At 37.6% G+C, this 20,575-nt stretch overlaps 1 protein-coding gene across 15 annotated transcripts in view; it reads right to left on the reverse strand.

The window, feature by feature from the left end:
* The window catches only part of BAZ2B (bromodomain adjacent to zinc finger domain 2B), a 115,092-nt gene that overhangs the window by 73,197 nt on the left and 21,320 nt on the right, over positions 1-20,575 (reverse strand). For 13 of the 15 annotated variants that reach the window (XM_051810385.1, XM_051810373.1, XM_051810383.1 and 10 more), the window contains exons 2-3: positions 12,940-12,982; positions 12,236-12,405 (exon numbers count right to left, since the gene is read on the reverse strand). The gene's annotated coding sequence lies outside the window, so the exon portion shown is untranslated. The remainder of the gene's footprint in view (positions 1-12,235; positions 12,406-12,939; positions 12,983-20,575) is intronic. The other 2 variants (XM_051810369.1, XM_051810384.1) reach the window with 1 other exon arrangement.

The raw sequence follows: 20,575 nt of genomic DNA on the forward strand, positions 1-20,575 counted from the left end.
TTCCTTCTCATTTTTACTATTATGATTATCAAAATGTCTTAGTATTACTGAAACAATGGTTTTAACTAGCAACTTGGAAACAAAAGAAACTAAAGCACACCAGTATCTCAAGTAGCTCATTGTCCTATGCACCAAAACATGCCATTTCATAATAAAGTTGATGTATCTTTATACATCAATATATCATATTGATATGTTGTACCTTTATACATCAATATACAAAAATAAAATATTACCAATATTCTTCAGTATAATCTATTAAAATATAAACAGTTATTTGAGTTTTATGAGGTTTGAGACTGAGATGACGTTTGTTTCCATGTTCTATATATATTACTATCACCCAGTTTAAAAAGCATTACAGAAATCAATTCTTAATTTTCTTTTTTATATATGTGTATGTATGTGTATATATGTACGTATGTTTATATATATATGTGATAAATTCAGTAATAACTGCTATTTAGTCAAACTGAAGATTTTGGAGAAAAGATCACATAGGTAGCAAACATGGTAGAGAAATACACAGAGATCGAGGGTTAAACTGCTATTTTCCATAAAAATAACCATTAATTTACCACATTATTGTAAAATCAAAATTAAATTATTTTGAAACTATAAAGGTTTTTCAGAAGTTTTAAAAGCTTGGAACAACTGTAAATATATTCTTTATCATCATAATGTACACATAGACACACAGACAAGACCCTCTGAGAATACAATATTCATTTTGCTGCAGAAGAACAGACATTGCATAACAATGAGATCTGCTAATGAAATCAGCCATCAACCTGGAATACATATGTATTAAACCAAGACCTCAGTGTCATTTTCTTTTTGCATCGTTTGTTCTTTCTCTCAGTTTTCCTCGACCTTTCAAGTATCCTGTCCTCCTGGTTTCACTGCTTCAAGTACAGCAATACTGCAAAATATTCTGTTAACACCAAACACTTTTTATTTCATAAAATTTCTTTCTCTAGTTACTGCTAAATGTAGATTCTAATTGCACGGGTTCTATCAGCATTGTTAACGTAGTCTTGAATGAAAAATCAATGGGTGCTATAGAGACAAAGGAGTATTATCTCCCCTGTGAAACAGCAGGAGTATCTAATAAAAATTGGGTGTCGCTTGAAACACACTGTACTTTCGTAGCTCAAGTTGCATTCCCATTAATACAAGAATTTAACAGAATGCTACATTTTAAAAAAAATCCCCTCTCTATTTATCTAATGATTAAACAGGACAAAATTTAGAATCATTACACGAGTACAAGTGTAATTTCTTTGCCTGAACATGCAAAATCACCATGAAAACAAGTAAAACAATCCAGCAAGTTCAGTGTATGTTTGAGCATAAGTAACATTGCAGTTACACAAACCACTTCACTGAAGAAGAAATGAATACAGAATGGAGTTCACATTATACTAATACCATATTTTGGTTTTGTGGGATATACGTTGTCTTATATTTTGTAGATAAAAAGCAACCCATTTGTACCCCTAGCTCCAAGAGTATCGAACCTATGTTTTGAAATCACACCAAAACTATTAAAACTAAAATACAGCCCACTAATTTTTTCTACCGTTCCCATTTCACAGATTTTTTTTTTAATTGAATTAATACATTGTTACTATAACAGTACTATCAAGTTAGCATTGCTGTCGATTAAGCTCCAAAGTCATACCAAAAAGAAATACAAAACAGTAGAGAATAAACATTTGCTGACTTGTTTGGTAGGGCTGGCTTTTTTGTTGGGGGGACGCACATGGGTGGGTAGGGGTGTTTGCTTGTTTTTCTCCTTTCTTTTTCAACTAACAGTCCAAAATCCTAATTCTAAGTAAAAGAATGGACAAAAAGTTACTCTAGTATACAAAAATTGCACACAAAACTCTCACAGAAAAAATGAAAGGAATTTGTAATTTATTTTATCTTGAGGGGTGCAACAAAACCATTCAGTCATTCTAAAGTTATGATGGCCATCACAACACCCAAGAAACAGAAAGCAAAAAAGACCACTGAAAACACAGAGGAAAAAAGTAATTAAATGTTAGAAAATGGACTTAACCATCCCTGACATCAGTCATATCAAATTGGCACTGTACAACCCTGGAAGAATACCATCAAGATACCGGACATAATGAACTAAGTAAGTAACTGAAAGCAAAAAAATTCCCATAAACTCTCTTCATATGTGCTCCACTGCTAAGTTAACAAGCACCTGTTTCATTGAGAGCCTTGAAAGCTGAAAACATAAAACACACGTCCTTATTTTTTCTTCTATGACTCTCACTTTTAAAGATCTGTGGCTACAGGATATAAGCATCCACGCATATGTCATATGAAGAGGTCTTACTCTCATCTGTTAGCTTTACAAGGTCCTAATAAAAAGATGTATGAAGGCTGTCCTCAATCACACTATCAAAAATGCTTATGCTTCAATTACAAAGCATTTGTCCTTCTGCAACAAAGCCCTCTCTCACCACATTACATCTCAAAATGACTGAAAGTGAAGAGATAGAGGAGGTACGATTAATTATAGTGGGCTCACCCTTAAAAACAAAGATTATATGACCTCCGGGGTTTGAAATAAAGAGGTTCTAATGAAACAACCTTGACCCTTGAAAGTGCTGGGTCATTTTCTTCTGTAATGCACACTGATTGCTTTCTATAACTCTAACAATTGTCAAGTAGGCTAAAGAGTATGGTTGGTAGGTGATAGCTGTGAAAACCTTGCACTTTTAACAACGACTTACGCCCTGTAATATAGATCAACTGTCCAACTGAGCATCTTCTATAAGACGTTACAGGCTCTTAAAGTCATTTACTGCACCAACGGACATCACTGGTTCTATCAGATATCAAACTAGTGTATATAGAGCCTAAGAATATAGAAAACTGTTAAACAATTCAGTCTTAATTCAAATGATTAAAGGTGAAAGACTGAGATATGCAAATTTGCTGTACATATGAAATATGTGACTGGTACATAACTGTTAGCACTACGTAATCACACATATACCCTAAGTACAGGTCATAACTCACACAACTTGGCACGAATTTCATTAATAGGTATGAGAACATGGAAACCAGTTACTCTACTAATAAAAGTGAACCCTCATTCTAAAAATATAGACTCAACCTCATACAAGAATACAGATGAAACCGTATCAGCAGCACACAGAATTAGATGCTGCCAGGTGCTGAAACATACTTGAATTTTTATCAATAAGAAAAAACATGAACTCGGAAATCAGACTGAATTTATCAACCATATTTATCCTCTCTGAACTAGCTTTTTCAATATATAGTCTCAAACTCTGTATTGTTGGAATAAATCACACAAACCTAGATGCCCATAGTATGAACATATTCTGAAAATTAACACTGTCCAGTTTACAGTGTTTAAAATATTCCAGAGAACTAACAGTTCACATATACAGATCTCATATAGTGCTGTACTCGTAGTTGCACCTATGCACACAAACACACCTTTACTTTCAGTATTACACAACGCTTAGTTAAAAGCTATTACTGGCACTTCATGCAGAAATCACAAGCATCCTTCAAAGCTTACTTTTAATACCTAGCAATAAAGCACATTTATGTTTTTTTCACAATGAAACACCTAAAATTGTACTGAATTATGATGACTACTATTTATCTACTTTTAGGAAGTAAAAGTGGAGGACAATTTATTTAAGTACAGGAGGAACGCCTGAACACTGGAAGGTCACAGCCTATGTGCTGAGCCGCTAAGCAAAAACATCTATGATGTTGCAGAGCTGCCATTTTTCTTCCTTGACAAAGCCTCCATCTGCCACAGAGCCATTTACAGCCTCAGAGTCAGAATATCAATGATTTCCAACCATTCTGCAAGTGTGCTTTCACCTTGACATCACCTCTGTAATACATCTAAAGCAGATGATACATACAACCCCTCAACAAGCTCTAAGCCCATGCTTTATTCAACTGATATGCATTTAAGCTGTACTCTAACATACAATTTCCTTACTTCCTATGAATTGTGCAAGAATATTAAAACTCCAAGTTCTACATCCTGTTCATTGCTGTGTTTGCCTTAAATAAATTACCTTTGGAAAACCTAAAAAGAAAACCTTTTGAATGCTCACAAAACATACAAAAAGAGTTAGAAAACACCTGATAGTTTTAAAATTTGTACTTACATAATGTACATGCACAGCATCACAATCCACTTTTTTCTTTTCCAAATAAACAGAACATGCCTGGTAAGATCTTTATTACAGACCTCCATGCAGAATAAACTATCACAGCTTCAGTGAAAGCAACAAAACTAGATGCAGCTCAGCTCGACATCTCTTGATGTATATATAAACTGATTAAAAAAAATGTCCAGGTTAGAGCTGAGTCAAAGAAGGATAGGGAATCTTGCCTTATTGAATGAGTACTAAAGAATTAGATCCTCAGAGAGAAGAGATTATACCCAGATTGATAACACCAATCATACATATACACACACACACACACATATATGCACACATACGCTCTCTGTCAAGTATGAGAATACACACTCCATCATCAGGCTCATCACAACACGACTTTAATGAACGTCTTCCTAGACAGCAACTTTCAGAGTCTTGAAATGCAGGTAAATGTCAGCACTCTAGACTAATTTTAAAACATGCAAATGTCCAGCCTGCTTTTACAGTGAAACTGGGCCACAGAAGAAACCATTTTGTATTACAAACATGTATGTAAGCACATATGATTGCACAGCCAGATCTTCAATTATTGCCATACAAACCCTCAATATGTTAAATATGCAAGAGCAAAATATTTGAACACTAGACGAAGCTTGCAAGCACCTTTATGAAAATTTACTTCATAACACCTGTCAAGTACGTATTTTACAATCTCAGCTTTACATCCCATCCTTTCTTTTCATTGCTTATGTCCTTCTTCCCGTTACAGAAGTTAGTGTCAACAACTTCATAATTTCAACCTGTTCTACTTCCACCTGCTCTCTGCGCACTTCCCTTTGTTGAGGCTGCTTTTAATATTCCAAAAATAAACACAATTTAAAGCCAGAATATTTTTTAAATGGAAAAAAATGTCTCTTCATCTCCTCAAATACCTTGCACCCTAGAACTCCTCTGGCTAAATCACACTAGGGTTTAGGCAGACTGCAGTACGAGGCTGAACTAGTTCAGGTGTTACCTTTGTGCTTGCCTTGGAAAGGGTAGGATCAGATATACACGGATATATATCCAACATGTTTATTTTATGACTCACGGGTATTCACCTGACACTCGCATATCACATCTCTCACCAAAAACACCCAAAACCAATCAAACATAAAAACCCCATCAAACTTGTCCAATTTTCCACCTGCTATCAACATACATTTTGCTACTTATCTCATCTGCAATTCAGCTACCCCTACACCAATCTCCTCATTGGCATTAATTGCTTCATTTTTTTAGTAGTGTTAAAGTGTGTTGGCAAAATATAGAACACAAGGGAGCACCTGTGTGAACCATATTTGCTCCAAGATTAATACAGACAGCACTCCATTGCTCACTGTTCTTTGCACTGAAGACTCAAACCTGAAGAAGGGCACCATGCTGCATCCAAATTTAAGATAATTGTTCTCAGACCAAGGAAAACCAAGCCTGACAGAAAAGCAATGCAGCACTTCTCTGAGAGGATGTACTACAAAGCAGTAGAGCCAAGGAGATCAAGATAAAGCATTCAGAGGCATGGCCAGATTTGAGAGACAGCACCACAGCTACAAAATATTTCACTGAGGACACTGAAGGACAGTGGTAAAAACAAGAGTTGATCACTTAGATATCCAATACCTCTCAGTCTTACACAACAGCAGCTCTCTACCACCACGTATTCCCTGCAGTGAAGCACCACACTTATCAATTCCTTATATACTGCCTCTCTAATTCTACCTTCCTCCTTTAAAAATCCTAGGAGGAAAGAGACAAAGGGGAAGAAAAGGAAGATAGTTAAGAATTCTGTAGTTAAGACAGAATCATAAAGTTGTGTAGATTGGAAAGATCTTACAGGATTTACCTGGTCCCATCTCCTGCTCAAAGCCCCCAGTTAACTTCCAAGTTAAATCAAGTTGTTCAGAGCCTTATCAGTAAACAAGACGCAGCTTTTGCATGCTCTCTGAGCACCCACTTCAGTGTTCCACAGAACCACAGACTGGTTTGGGTTGAAAGGGACCTTCAAAGATCATCTAGTCCAACACCCTGCCATGGGCAGGGGCATCTTTTACTAGACCAGGTTGTTCAAAGCCCCCTCCAGCCAGACTGACCACTTCCCAGGGATGGGGCATTCTGCTACTGCTTCCACCTGTCCTGCTCGGCAAAAATTTCTGAAAAAAAAAAAATTTTCTTTTCTTATTTACCTACTGTTAAGATCAATTTATGAAGTACTGATGCTACAAGTAGCAGAAGAGATACAACCACAAATCAAGACTAAGCCAAGGCCTTGTGCCTTTCACCCGTGGCTGAAGAGCGGTTCTGATCAGCTGCTCCCAGTCACCAACCTGTCCTGTTTTCACATCAGTTTCCCACAACATATACATTTAAGCTCTTCCAGCTGTCAAGTTAAAAGAGCTCTCGCTGTTTATTTAACCAGTTGCCTTTAAAGTTTCGCATCTTTTCATTTCACTGTTTCTTTTCTTATCACAGGATTTGCTACCTACCTTAAAATAAGACACTAACTAACGCAGATCTAGTTTTGCCTAAGGAATTAAGACTTTAAAAAAAGTCAAATATAAAATTATTGATAGTAATATTATGAATTCTGGTAAACAGCAAAAAAACTCCAACACATACACTACATCTCCCTTTGTGGAAGAACAAGAAACAGAATGGCAGCGTTTCCAAGCTTGGAGAGACCTGTATGATGCTTGAGGAGAACAACAATTTATGGACTTCTATGTTTTTACCCCAGTTCTGAACACAGTTTAATGTGCCCACACATATATCTCTGTATTACCCCTTGATTTGTATCACCCCAGACTTGTCTGGACTTGTCCCCAGTTATTCCCGCCAAAAGTTGTTTACTCCCTTACTCTCCCCTGCTTTCCCGCTCATCCCACACTGACTGGTCGAAAAACGCACAGTGCCGAGTGAGCTCCCACTGGTCCCAAGCACCTGACTCCTCCCAAGTTCCTCCCTCCTCCTCCCTACTCCCCAGTCCTGTTGCACCCTGAGATGTCCGTCCCATGCTCCGCCCCAGTTACTGGACCTCCCTCCCCTGAACCCCATATAAGTCCTCCTTCTCCTCAATAAATTGGCCATTGCACCCCGACCTTCCACCTTGTCGGACCCTTCTGTGCAGTGTCGCGTCCCTATTTCCTTCCCCATCAGGCCATGGCATCCCTTCTTTCTCATAAACCTTATACAGACCACACTTTTTGGAGCTCTCCTGTGGTGAATTGGTCCACTCCTACTAAAAGCAGCTTTCTAGTAGAAACAGGAACACAACGCTCAGATGAGCTACCAGCAGAACAGTTCCTGAAGACTTAGAATCAAAAGATAAGGCTGCAACAATTTATATATGGAAAATTATCTTTTCAGTAGTTGACTAGAAATGCTGTCTTCACCTAAACATCTAAATTACAGACCTACTGTATATTAAGACTCTGAAATTTAATTAGAAAAAATATTTCTCATTTTCCATAAGCGGAAAAAGCTTTGTATTTAAATGCTAAGAACACTTCTTTCTGTAAGAAAGCCAAAGCAAAGTCAAAACCCTAATCTAATCACATATACTTTGAAAGATTTCTGAACTTTTAAATTTTCGAAGTAACTGTAAACAACAAGAACACCTTTTTTCTGCAAATGGATTGTTGCTACTGCAAAGATAAAATCAGCTGGTCTAAACAACACCGTGCTACAACTGAAAATTCAATTTACATCTGAGGTCCTCCAGTTGACATCTGTACAGTAAAGCTTAATAAACCACTTATTCCACCTAACAATGGATTGACAATACATAATCAAAATCTGCCCTTTAAGCCTCTCAGCAAATAACCATTATTAAATCTGGTTTGCAGCAGAAGCACTAACACAGTTTGGAGCAAGTCTTACAGAAGTTGTGTCAGTAGCGGGGTTTTGTGTTTTGTTTTGGTTTTTTAACTGTCGTCCTATTATAACTTATAACACATCAAATGTAGACTATCAGTTTAAAAGAAAACTATAATAAAACTAGGCATTCCACAGAGAAATATGCAGTTCATTAATTCTTTCCTTGAAACTTTCAGTCCTTTTGTAATTTCATTTCCATAATTGTTTGATGTAGCATGTTAATTTGTTCTCCTCATTAAATGAACCTAAATACATACAACCAAGGATATAAAAGTACACACCCAATGACCATATTTGCAGACAACATACAGTAATAAACTACTTTTAATTTTTGAATAAGAGAATTTTCTAAAATGTCTAAAAATAACTATGTAAAATAAGTAGAAAAATGGCACAATTACCCTCTGTATTTTATTTACACTCTGTATAATTACTGCAAGCACATAAAACTGCTACAGTCATATCATCATGCAGTTTCTTAGTCAATGTTAATTGTTGTTATTATGCTGAAGCAATTAAATCTGCAGGTCTCACACATGTACGAAGGAAGTAAATTCTCGTGTTCTTTGGTTTTGGAAGCTTTTGTATTTTTTCTGAGCTCGTCAAGTGTACATCCACCCACACTTGCAAAAAACCGAACTCCTCCTTTTCAAATACTATTACCACAAACCATGAACAGCCTCTTTTCATAGTCACAGACGGTTCTGTTTGGAAGGGACCTTAAAGCCCATCCAGTGCCACCCCCTGCCATGGGCAGGGACACCTTCCACACTATTCCCAGGTGGTTCCAAGCCCCGTCCAACCTGGCCTTGGACACTTCCAGGGATCCAGGGGCAGCCACAGCTTCTCTGGGCAACCTGTGCCAGGGCCTGCCCACCTTCACAGGGGGAATTCCTTCCCAATATCCCATCTAATCCTGCCCTCTGGCAGTGGGAAGCCATTCCCTGTGTCCTGTTCCTCCATCTCTTGTCCCCAGTCCCTCTCTAGCTTTCCTGGAGCCTCTCTAGGGGCTCTAAGGTCTCCTCAGGTGAACCCCCCAAGTCCTTCCCCAGGTGAACCCCCAGCTTTCCCAGCCTGGTTCCAGAGCAGAGGGGCTCCAGCCCTCAGAGCACCCCCGTGGCCTCCTCTGGACCTACTCCAGCAGGTCCATGTCTGCCTTGTACTGTAAGCCCCAGAACTGTTTGGGGGAATATAAAAACTGAGGTACCATTTCCATAATCACATGCACCTCTCCATGAATTCTCTACATCCTTTTGAGTAGTTACATGATGAAAAAAGGCAAATACAGCTATGTATTAGATGGTTTAGCAAGTTTTTGGTAAGAATGGGAACAACTGTAAAGAGGAAGCTAACAAATTGCCCTGAAAGCATAAAACTACTTTTGTTTAACCCAAGTTCACCAAATTTTTCTTCTTTTTTGCCCCTTACTTCTCCGCTGTAAGTTTTTATCAATAGTTTCTCATTAGCTGCCAGTTCCTAGACTTATCAAATTTCACTTACAGTTCAACAATCACATTGTTTGTTCAATTTCTTTTGTTCTGAGACACAGAAGCTGACAAGTGATAAAGCATATGGTTTTATAAAATTTAAAAAAAAAATAAGTCTGCCTAACAAGTCTGCTGTGTTGTTATTTAGTTTGTAACAGGCTATTATTCACATACACTTAAATTTCATGTAAGAAAAAGGCTTTTCTTGGCAATTGGTTTCTATAGTTTAGAACCAGTAACTGAAATATGCAGAACTTCTGGTGGACCTGGTGACAGCAAGAAAAACTCTCACACTTTTTTCTGTTGCTGTTTGCCTTCACACGCCCGGCCACTAATTCCAAGTAGGCCAATGCACACTTTGTTACTGTGAAAAGAAACTGGGAGCTTGCAGAACTTGTCAAATCCTTACTTATACTTTCTCTAGAAAGTCTGATTTCTGAATCTTTTAACATCTTGCTCTTCCTCACTCTTTTTTTCTCCTCCACCCTCACCTCCAAGAAAATGGAAAGAAACCCCTTCAGTGTAGATCTCACCTACAAGGATTCTTCTGCTAACCACAATATTCACCAACTCCAGTATTCCTGTAATGGCAACATCTCTCATAGACCTGCCTTGTCAACACAATTTTGGTCAGAGGTCTCACTTCTTAACTTCCTAACTTTACTCCAGAAAATTTTGTTCAGCCTTCTGCTGCACTAATTTTTTACTTTTAACTCATTTGTTTCATTACAGACATTATTAACTTGCTTTGTTACAACCATATATAAAATTTTTAGAGAGTATTATCTGCATAACTTTAAAGTACTGTGTCAACATTCTAAATTATCTGTTTCCACAAATAAAGTGGGACTGTTAGAATTCCACCGCCACCTTTTGGAACAAATAAAAAGAGCCACGATCAGGAATTAAAAGAATTTTGTATTTTGGGAGCAGAAGGTATTCTCAAGAACTTCCTATCTAAAATGTCATCACTTTAACATGAAAAAAATCCAAACAAATAAACCAACCACCAACACGAAAACTCATAACACAGGAGGAATTATTACTTGCCATTTTTCCTAATCTTTTTAATCTCTCCCTTAAGCAATCCATTTGTTACAACTGCTATTTCTCTTGCATTTTATAATGCCTACAGGAAAACTCATCAAAAAGCACAAACCTCTCTACAACTTCCTCCTGTTCTTCTCCAATTGCATATTTAAAGGGAAAAAAGTTACGCATGTCAGCTTAGCCATTTATGGCGTACTCTTCTTACTTCCTGAGTAAGGCACTTTTTTGTTCAGCATTCATCCTAATGATTCCACACAGTAACACAACAGAGGGCAGCTGGCATCTCTCGCTCCATGGTTGTAGGTCTAGGAAAAACTGCCCCACAGAGTAGGGTCTAGACTTGTTTGTAGGTAATAATTCCCAAAACATTGAGGAAGGAGCCTTTGTAACATTAGGGTGTTCAGAGAAGTCAGAGACAAATTTTTACCCAACCAATACATCTGTATTCTTAATGGGATTGTATCTCCTTCCCAAGGTAAAGGACTTTTTTTTTTAAACAAGATTTCACAAATCAGAAAGTTAAGCTGGTTTAGCCTTTCAAAGTCAAACATACAGGTGCTGTTTAGTACCAACTACATGCTACATTCCCTTCTCTGCAAAACTGGAAGCTTCTTCTATAAAGTTTCACTATCTTTCTTCAGACACTGGTAGCTGGGAAGCAAACAGTCTCAGGACACCCCAGCAAAAAATGTTACCTCATTAACAAAACAACAGGGTTCAGTCTTTATGAAATGAAGGTTTTTCCAGTAAAATGGCTCACCTTACAGCAACTGGCAGTATCGTACTGCATTACAGGAAGTGTCACAATATCTGATGCCTGCAGTAAATGTTAAATCCTAGATAAAGTCTTCATATTTCTATTATAGCAAATTAATTAATTACTTTCCTAGTTCTGCATTTTAATTTTTTTAAGTGGTTCAGAATGCTGCTCCTGACTTCAAAATAGTAGGTTATCCTACCTCCCGCTCTTACCAGCTCTTCTATCACTGCCTGCTAAGCAATATGTTCACTAGAAAACTGTTCTTTTGAACTTTCATTCACTTGAGTCCTCCTATTTAATAGATCTGCCCTCTCCATATTAACCTATTTGCTCTTTGAATTCAGCAGCTGTTGGTGCTCTTACCACTCCTGTAAACACTGTATTAAGTCACAAGCAGTGGCTGTAACAGCTTGTCTTTGCATTGCACAGAAAGCACTTCTGAAACTCGAGCCTTCTACATTTCATCTTAAAAATTATTTTAACCAACATGCAAACATGATTGATTTAGACTTTTTTTTTCCCTACTGTCAGTGCAAATTTTATCTCTACTGATTGTAAAGTTATGTCTGGGATGAGGGCAAGAAAGTTGCTACTGAAATGTAAGGCTCCACTGTATCACAGTCCTGTGCCTGGATCTAAACAAGGCTCTTGGTAACCAACATATCTCATTACTGCATATAAGTTTACAATATGTCTTTACAAATTTAAGTATGTTATTCACTGTTTTCATGGTATTTTATCACAAGTATATGAAAAACTGATGATTAACATGAGCAACACGAAAACAATAAACTTGAAAAATCATTCCAAATGTATTTCAGATTTTCCTCCCTTGTATTACATACCTCACAGACAGTAAGTCCAACAGAAGTTAAAAAGTGTTCCTGAAAATTGCATCTATGAGCTAAACAGGCAGTCAGGCTTGCTGTTAAAATCTCTATTTTGGTTGTCACTGTTAACTTTGTCTGAAGCAAAGTGCTGGAGTAAGACACAAACAGGTTTTTCTTCAGCTATCCTGAAAAAAACCCAAGCAAACTGATGCGAATGCAGAATTTTTCATTTCCTAGTAGTCTAGCAAAACAGCATAACTCATGCTCATCATATAGCAAAATATCATGTATTCTCTGACTACGCAAAATGCTTTTTGAAGTCGCTAAAATCGATTTTGGAATCAAAACTCTCAGCACAATTAGTTTTAAATATTCCCTAACTGTATAACATCAGACATCGAAACTACTAAAGGTATACACTAAAATTACATTCTATCATATTTGTATTTCAAGCCTACATACACAAGGTAATCCAGAGAATGACAACAGTATTGTGGACATGAATTGTTAAAGACCTACTCAATAGTCACAAAGTCACAAAAGTAATTGTACTCAAATCTCTAAGTTTTAGTCAAGGCTGTGCTTAACGTCTGGCTGAAACCAGGACCTGGATGCAGATGTTAGCATTAAGCCCTTCAGTACATAACATTTTCCTTTTCCTTGTATGAGTCATGCTTCTCAGAAAACTATCAGAATGCTTATTGCTACAGCTCACTTACTGTGAGGAGCGTGGTCAGTTCTGGGACATGGCTGTTTTGCAACCTGAAAACAGAAAACAATTAATGATCAGCTGAGTCATCAAGTAACTTTTACAAGGACAAAGAAAGACACATCAAACAGAACAGTAAAATTTCTCCCCAAAAAAGTATGTGAAGCATTTCCAGCACAGCGAAAACACTTTGTTTTCCACTGCCAGATACAAAGCCCTTACAACAAGAACAGTTGAAGACAAATGTTATATAATCACCCTTGTTTTGTTTGCAACCAGCTGTTTAAACACACATACCCATTTTCCCCTTACTAAGTTGTAAATTAGATGGTGTAACATGTTCCCCCTTTGATGCATACAGTAAACCAAAGAAATGTTTCTGTTAAAATGCAAAAAAAACCCCAATGTCCTGGCCTCCCAAAAATCAATGGAAATTCTCAACTTTGTTATAATGGAACCAGAGTTTCATTCCATTAGTGACACTCTCTAGCATGAGGATTTCAAGTTTTCCTCATGCTATGAGAATTTAGAAGTGGCCCTGTGTCAGTACAAAATCCACATATATTTCACAGAAAATTTAAAACTTAAAATAATTTTGAACACTTGTTTGGATTGTTTACTTCCCAGACTTTTTTCCCTGGATAGATGAAGTTTTTCTAAACATATAGTTCACACACACTGTATAGGACACAGAAAACATAATAATAGATGCAACATTTCCACTTCAGGAAAGCATTACTTGCTGAAGTAGTAGAAATGCAATATCATTGGGGTTTTCATTGAAAATTAGTAAAATTCAGTGAAATTTTACAGTTTGATATTTTAAAAATATCTTCTGTAGCATTAAACAGATACTTGCTTTAGAAAGCTCAGAGATGCTCTCTTGAGCTACACTGACAGGCAATTTTAACCAAGCAAATATGCATAACTGCCTAAATATCAAAAAATGCTACAGGGAAATGGCATATCAGAGTTTTTAGAAAACACATGCATAGAAAAACGGGTATTTTCACTCTAGATCTTTTTCTACAGCATCACACTGATCGGAGCACAAAGTCTGCCTACCTCACCATGGCACAGTCAAAAAAGCACACTAATAAATTTACACAAACAAAACTTCAGTCATCTGCAGGAGCAAGAACTCCATTTACAGAGTTAGGCAAGCTAAGTAACAACTTAAATCTAGGTAGACAGTTGCATCAACAACACTCAGTTTTTTTAATTTCATCCTTAATTACAACCTGCAAATGTGTGGCCATTAACACCAACTGCTTTTTTGTTTGTCAAGGCCACCAGTGTCAAGCTCCTAGGTCTGCCAGAAAAACAATAAGTATTTTTCTCCCTTGACAAAGGACAGCCAGGAACAAATCATTTCTCACAACAGTCAGTGGCAACATCATCAACCTTTCTCCCAAGGAGAAATCAAAACATTAGTATTCCCCTTCTCTACCCTACTGCCATACTTTGACCCTACCCCAAAAACCCAACCTACTAGAACCAAAAACAAGAAAGACAGAAGCGATGGAAGACAACACTATATAGTAATTACGCCATTTAAAAAGCAGGAGCAATTCATTGGAGAGAAGACAACTTTAAAAAGTATGTATTTTGCTACACTCTTAACCATTCTGCTGGCTGACTAGAGGCCTCAACTGTCCTCCAGAAAGCAGAAACAAAGCTGTATTTCTTCTTCTAAGTTGCATTTCCTGCATTAGATGAAGCTCAAAGCTCAAGTACTTAATCTCTGTTAAAATTCTGCACATTTGTTCTACTTCTGACTAATCTATTCCTCTGGCACTGCTAAGTCTGGGCTTTGGAATCAGTCCTGAGGGCATTGAATAGCCCCCCAAAACCTGACCCTTGGGACAAAGGTCAGAGGCTCAGTAGAGCTGAGGACAGTGAAAAGAGCTCTTAAAGCTCCTGCCTGCCACTCCCCCAGAATGATAACCGGCTACTGAGGTACCCAGCAGGCAGGGACACTGCACAGCCACAGCCTCCTCAGCCTTGTACCCGGAGAAGGAAAAGTTACCCAGACCCCTAAGAGAAACCACCCAAACCAGAAAACAGCCTACTTATTTCCCAAGGGTAACAACTCTGAAACAAGAAAAGACTGGGAGGAAAGAGAAGTCTCTTTTCTATCCTTAGTACATGAAAAGGATCACGACTCGGAAAATCCTCTACAACTCTACTAGAAGCACAAAAACTTGTAAAACAAAGTTTCCACAAGAAACTGGAATAGGTACTTAAGTAACTGAATACAAAAGATTGCATAACTGCAAGTAAGAACAGGTAACAGTTTTAAAAACAAGTTTTACCATGGCTCCCTGATTAAAAGCACACAGACTGGTTTTGGCCCTAGTGCCCAAAGTACAGAGTAAACAGGTGCCCTAAGTGGAAAGGTCTGATTTGGCATGAACTTAAGGAAATTACACAACACCAACCTCTCTGTCCAGTAGAAGAAAAAAATACTTAAAAGGACCAAAGAATATTGTTTCAGACTAAATATTCTGTTCCTTGACATAACTGCACATACACAATGGTGGAAAGCTCAGGATTTCCCATTTAACTGTGCAATAACAGAAGTCCTTGAAACTAGTTTCTTCTCCCTTTTTGTACTCACAGTTATTCCATTAAAGCCAACAGAAAAGCATTTTTGTGATTTATTTTTTAGATTTGTTTTTAGAACCAATTACTACAAAGTATCCTTAAATACAGACAAAATCCTAATGCAGTCTGAGAACAAAATGCCAGAAACAGCCAACATTCCACACCCAATGGAAACAGGTGGAAGTTGAATATTTAAAATAACAGAAAGAACTGAAAATGTAGAGTGGTCCATGGAAGAATGGGACAGTTAATGTGGACAAGAATGATTTTATTGTTTGTTTTCAAATTTCATTACTAACTGTGCAACATTAACGTACCCTAATCAGGTTTTCCTGCGCTATTTCCTTATTGTGTACAAAGTAAAGAAAAAGGAAGCTTCCTATGCTTAATATTAGCATATAAATGGTTAATTGAGGTTTGACTTCAGTGGGAAGACAGGGTGGGGTGAATTCCCACCTTTGTTACTGTTATCACTTTGCAAGGTGGGTTTTTAAGCAAGACTAGAATAACTGGTTTACATTCTGGCAATGGTATCTTCCCAGTTAAATCGAAATTTAGTATCTGAAAGCACTGCAGAATGCATCAAAACCTGCACCATTTTCACACAAAGCTGTGAGGAAAGACCTTTTCTTTCTTGAACTACAATTTGCTTCTTTCCCCAATGCAAACATACTACAAAGGATATGCCCGTCTTTTAAAAATTGACTTGGTGTCCTTTTGAATTATACTGCAAAGACAGAAAGAACATGGGTTTTCAGGTTACATTCTCCCTGGCTTTCATTAGTAATTCAGGACTTGTCTGCTCCAAAAGATTACTGTGACAGGGCAGCTAACACCGTTAAGGTGTTTATAAAAGACTGAAAAAGTGAAATGAGGGAACTTGATCAAACTGTTTCACACTTCCATTAACATTTGCAACCAGCAGTTCTCGAAAACCTCACAGAAAGAACGTTTGATAAAATAGGGGCCCCCTTGTTCCCTAAAACTTAAAAAAAAACAACCTGAAGCAAGTTTCTCTATTTAAGATGTGCCACTTTCAGTAGTTTTAAAAGGCTTAGTAGTAAAGTCATTAATACCTATTAAAAACTAACACAACATGCTTCTTGAAAACCCCTTCTAGTGGAATAGTCAAAAGGAAAAAAGAAGCCATGTCCCTAAAATACAGTTTTAGAAAAGTAACCTGATTTAAAAAAAAACCCTCATGTATTTTTAGAATTATTTTTTTAAGTACTTTTATCCCCTTTGATGAACTAATATGTGGAGAACAAATGATTCCAAAAAATGGATTTAGAACAAAAGACCAATAAAAAAAAATTTTAGAAAATGTTTAACCTGCCAAAGTAAAATTATCCCTTATGATTTTGAAAACTGGTAATTCAACAGAGGTTCAGTATTTCAGCATCATATTTAGTAAAGACTGGGCATCAATCAGTATGAAGAATATTTAAGTAACAAAAATCAAATGCTTTCCATAGGAGTTTGGGTTCTGGGTTTAATTTCTTTTACAAGATTTATGTAGTTGGGTTTTGCCTGCTTGGAATTCTCCTCCTCCCTCCTTCTACAGACCACACCACTAATATGGAAAGAGCACAGAACTGAAAATTACTTCCTGGATCAAATTTACTTCCTTCCCATCCCACATCACACAATCCTTCTCATAATGGATCAAGTACCATCTTTGAATTTGGTTTCCTTCTCCAGTCTTTACATTCCTCGGGTTTTCAGCCTAAACTTGTTCTTCATCAGCTTAGCCCCACTTGTTTGAATCTAACAATTTCTATGTTTCTTACACTGTTTTCTTTGCATTTGTGACCCCAGGGCAGGAGTATGCAAGCTCTCAGGTTTTAATTTTGCTAAACTAAACCAGCCTAAGTTCTTCCAAATCCTTCTATAAGTCTCCAAATTACCCTCAGAATCCTAGTGTATGTTCTCACCTACTTTAACTCCATGTTTCTTGAGTACGAATAATCCTTCTGGTACAAACCAAAAATAAACTCTGTTCCAGATGAGGCCTTGTCAGGACATTCCCAGTGCAACAACGACCTAAGAGAATCATTAAAGCCACCGCACAAAAAGCCTCCCATGCAGAGATGCCACATTCACCTCAAGGACTCATTCAAGTACTGGTCCACCAAGATACAGTGCTCAGACACTCACCTGCTGTCCTGCAGAACCCTTCACTGGTGAAGCTCTTGACAGCTTCTGCTGTGTCTTCTGAACAGGAATAATGAAACTGGGGGAGTGGGAAATGGGGACCCACCAAAAAAACCTATATACTGAACTCTCTTCAATTTTATCATCAAGTTCCACTGAGTCTCGTTTCTTTAAGATCTTCTTGTTTCTTCCACTTATTTGCAATTGTACATTCGTCATGCCATTATGTATTCAAAAGGAGAAACACAAGCATAATTTCTATTCACCCAAAATGCCCTGTTTTCTCATGCTATTACTTTATCAGTCCTCAAAAAACTAACCACTCTTCACCCTCATTAGACAAAATTCTATAAGTGGCAGGAAACTAAGGCCTTTACATTTTAACTTTGTCCAGACAGAATGAAGGTAAGAAATGTTAATTCAGTTTCATTGTACTAAGAAATCATCTGAGCAGCAGAAAATGGGAGTTGTCCATTTTTAGACAAATATCCTAACCGCGGGAGGCCACATTTTTATGGTGAGTATGAGTATGCTGGCACTGCTTTATGAAAGCAGAAGCCACAAAAACCTCTTCTATAAGTACCTGATCCTTCAGTGTGCACACTGTATTTCCTCTGTTGCAGAGGAAATACACCAGGAGTCAGTCAGCTGCTGGAGCACTGCACACAGAAGCTATGAATTGGCCTTAAAATGCCTGAGGCTCTAGCCCACAGTTCCACTGCATTCTTTTATCCAAGAAATTTATCTGTGCAGCTGGAGACTTCTCTCATATTCAATTCCTGTGTACAGAGACCACTTACACAAAATCATTTAGGTCAGAAGAGGCCTCAGACCATTGAATCCAATCATTCCCACAGCACTGCCAAGGCTACCCCTAACACATGTCCTCAAATGCCACATCCACACTGCCTTTAGATCTCTCCAAGGATGGAGATTCCATCACTTCCAGGGCTGGACAACCCTTTCAGGAAAGGAATTGTTACTAATATCCAATTTAAACCACCCGTGGCACAAAACTGTTACAATCATACCAAGTAAATACCTTCTAGGTAGAGTCCTGATTCTCCTCTGAACTGTTATCTTTAAGTCTCCATTAATTTAAATTTGTTTGACCATTTTCAAATATTTTAAAAATATTATTAATTCTCATACTATAGCAGTTACACTTTATTTGACTTCCAAATGCTGAAAATCTCTATATACGCTGTATGAAGAACAAAGAGGATCCTTCCTTTGTGCTTATTTCTGTTTTAGCGCAACAGCCCACAAAAGCATAGCAACTGATCTGAGGGTTTATTTAGTTCAGTAGTATTAAAAAAACAATTCAACTTGTAAGTCTTTTTGCATTCTTCAGGTAAAACGTGAAACATGCCACTTCTGTAGCATCATTATCCTCTCCCTAAAATAGAATTTCAGCCAAAAAGTAAGAAAGTTCAGAACGCTGAGCTACGGGGTTTTATTCACATCGTTGACCATTTCGTGCAGCTCGACAAGGTAAGATTCCTACACTCAGCTACTAAGAAAAAATATCCCTTTGGAAGAAACAAAAGCTGTGTGGACTGTTAAAGCTCTGTCAGCACATCAGACACACTTATGCCACAAACCTTTCCACATCAGGCCTTCACACTGTTGTGATGGCTGAAAGCAATGATGTCAGCTATGACAAGGTCTACATCATAATTAGGTATTTTGATCAAGATTCAAGACTCGGGAAAAAAATGATCTTTTGGCAAAGCTTGCCCAAAAGTGCTGAAAGGCTTTTGCATCGCTTAATTAGTTTTCATCGACTCCCACATTCTACAGACACGACAGAATTTTTCTCTGACTCAGCACTTACAGGGATCAGCAAGCATACTTATGACTAAAAAGTGCAGCCATTCTATATAACCTCTCTGTGTGTCACTGCAGTACACCTGAGAAACCAGAATTATGGCAAGGCTATTCTCTAACAAGCAGGGACATGTTGATTAACAACTCTATCATGCCAGTATAAAGTGAAGAAAGGAACACTGCCAGTAAAAATTCAAAACTGCTCCTCTTCCTGTCATTACCCTCAGTGGAAGAGAAAGGAAAAATGTGAAAAGAATTTTTTCTTCTAGCAAAGTAAGTTCCATTTCATCCTTTAACATCCATTTTGAGCAGCACAACACGAGAAAGTGAGAATTACTGCATTGGAGGGACTTGATCCTCTGTTTGAAGACTGACCACCACCCTGAGACTGCGCAATGCCGTAAGCTCTCCCGAAGGAGGAGGGAGCAGCAGGACATGACTTCAGCACCCACGGAGCTGCTCCAGGCTGCCAAAAACACACAGTCATTGTTTTGTGTAGTGTCCCATTAGCCAGCAATCCCAGCCATAAACAAAACTTCACTGCGTTTTACATGACTCAGAGAACCCTGGACACTATTAAAAAAGCAATAATCACACAAACATAAACATGGTTAGGGAAAAGAAAGAAAACAAGGATGGAAAAATCAGTCAAGGGAAGAACATAAGAAAAAAATTAACCTATTAGAAAGTTGAAAAGGTCTTTTTTTTTTCAAATTAATAGATAAGGATACAATACTTAAGAACAAAAATGCAATGCAACTGAAATGGGAGAAAGCGTAGAGAAAGTAAGTTACTATGATGATGATGAATATAAGTAATTTGAAGTTCTTTGATATTTTGCAAATTCTCATAGGCACCTTTACTAGGTATATGTTTAGTCACACAGCCAACACAGAGACATATTAAAATGTCAATAAGTCACCCAGCACTGAAATCTAGTAACACATGGTTAGATGAGGTGTGAAATATAGGTCTGATCCACAATTAGATTATATTAAGTACACAAGCTAATATCAAGAGGCCTACCTACTCTGAAAGCCGTAAGAAGATAGTTC

The sequence above is a fragment of the Manacus candei genome, unplaced genomic scaffold (genome assembly GCF_025592945.1).
Source record: "Manacus candei isolate 608988 ecotype Guabito, Panama unplaced genomic scaffold, ASM2559294v1 h1tg000077l, whole genome shotgun sequence".
Classification (NCBI taxonomy): domain Eukaryota; kingdom Metazoa; phylum Chordata; class Aves; order Passeriformes; family Pipridae; genus Manacus; species Manacus candei.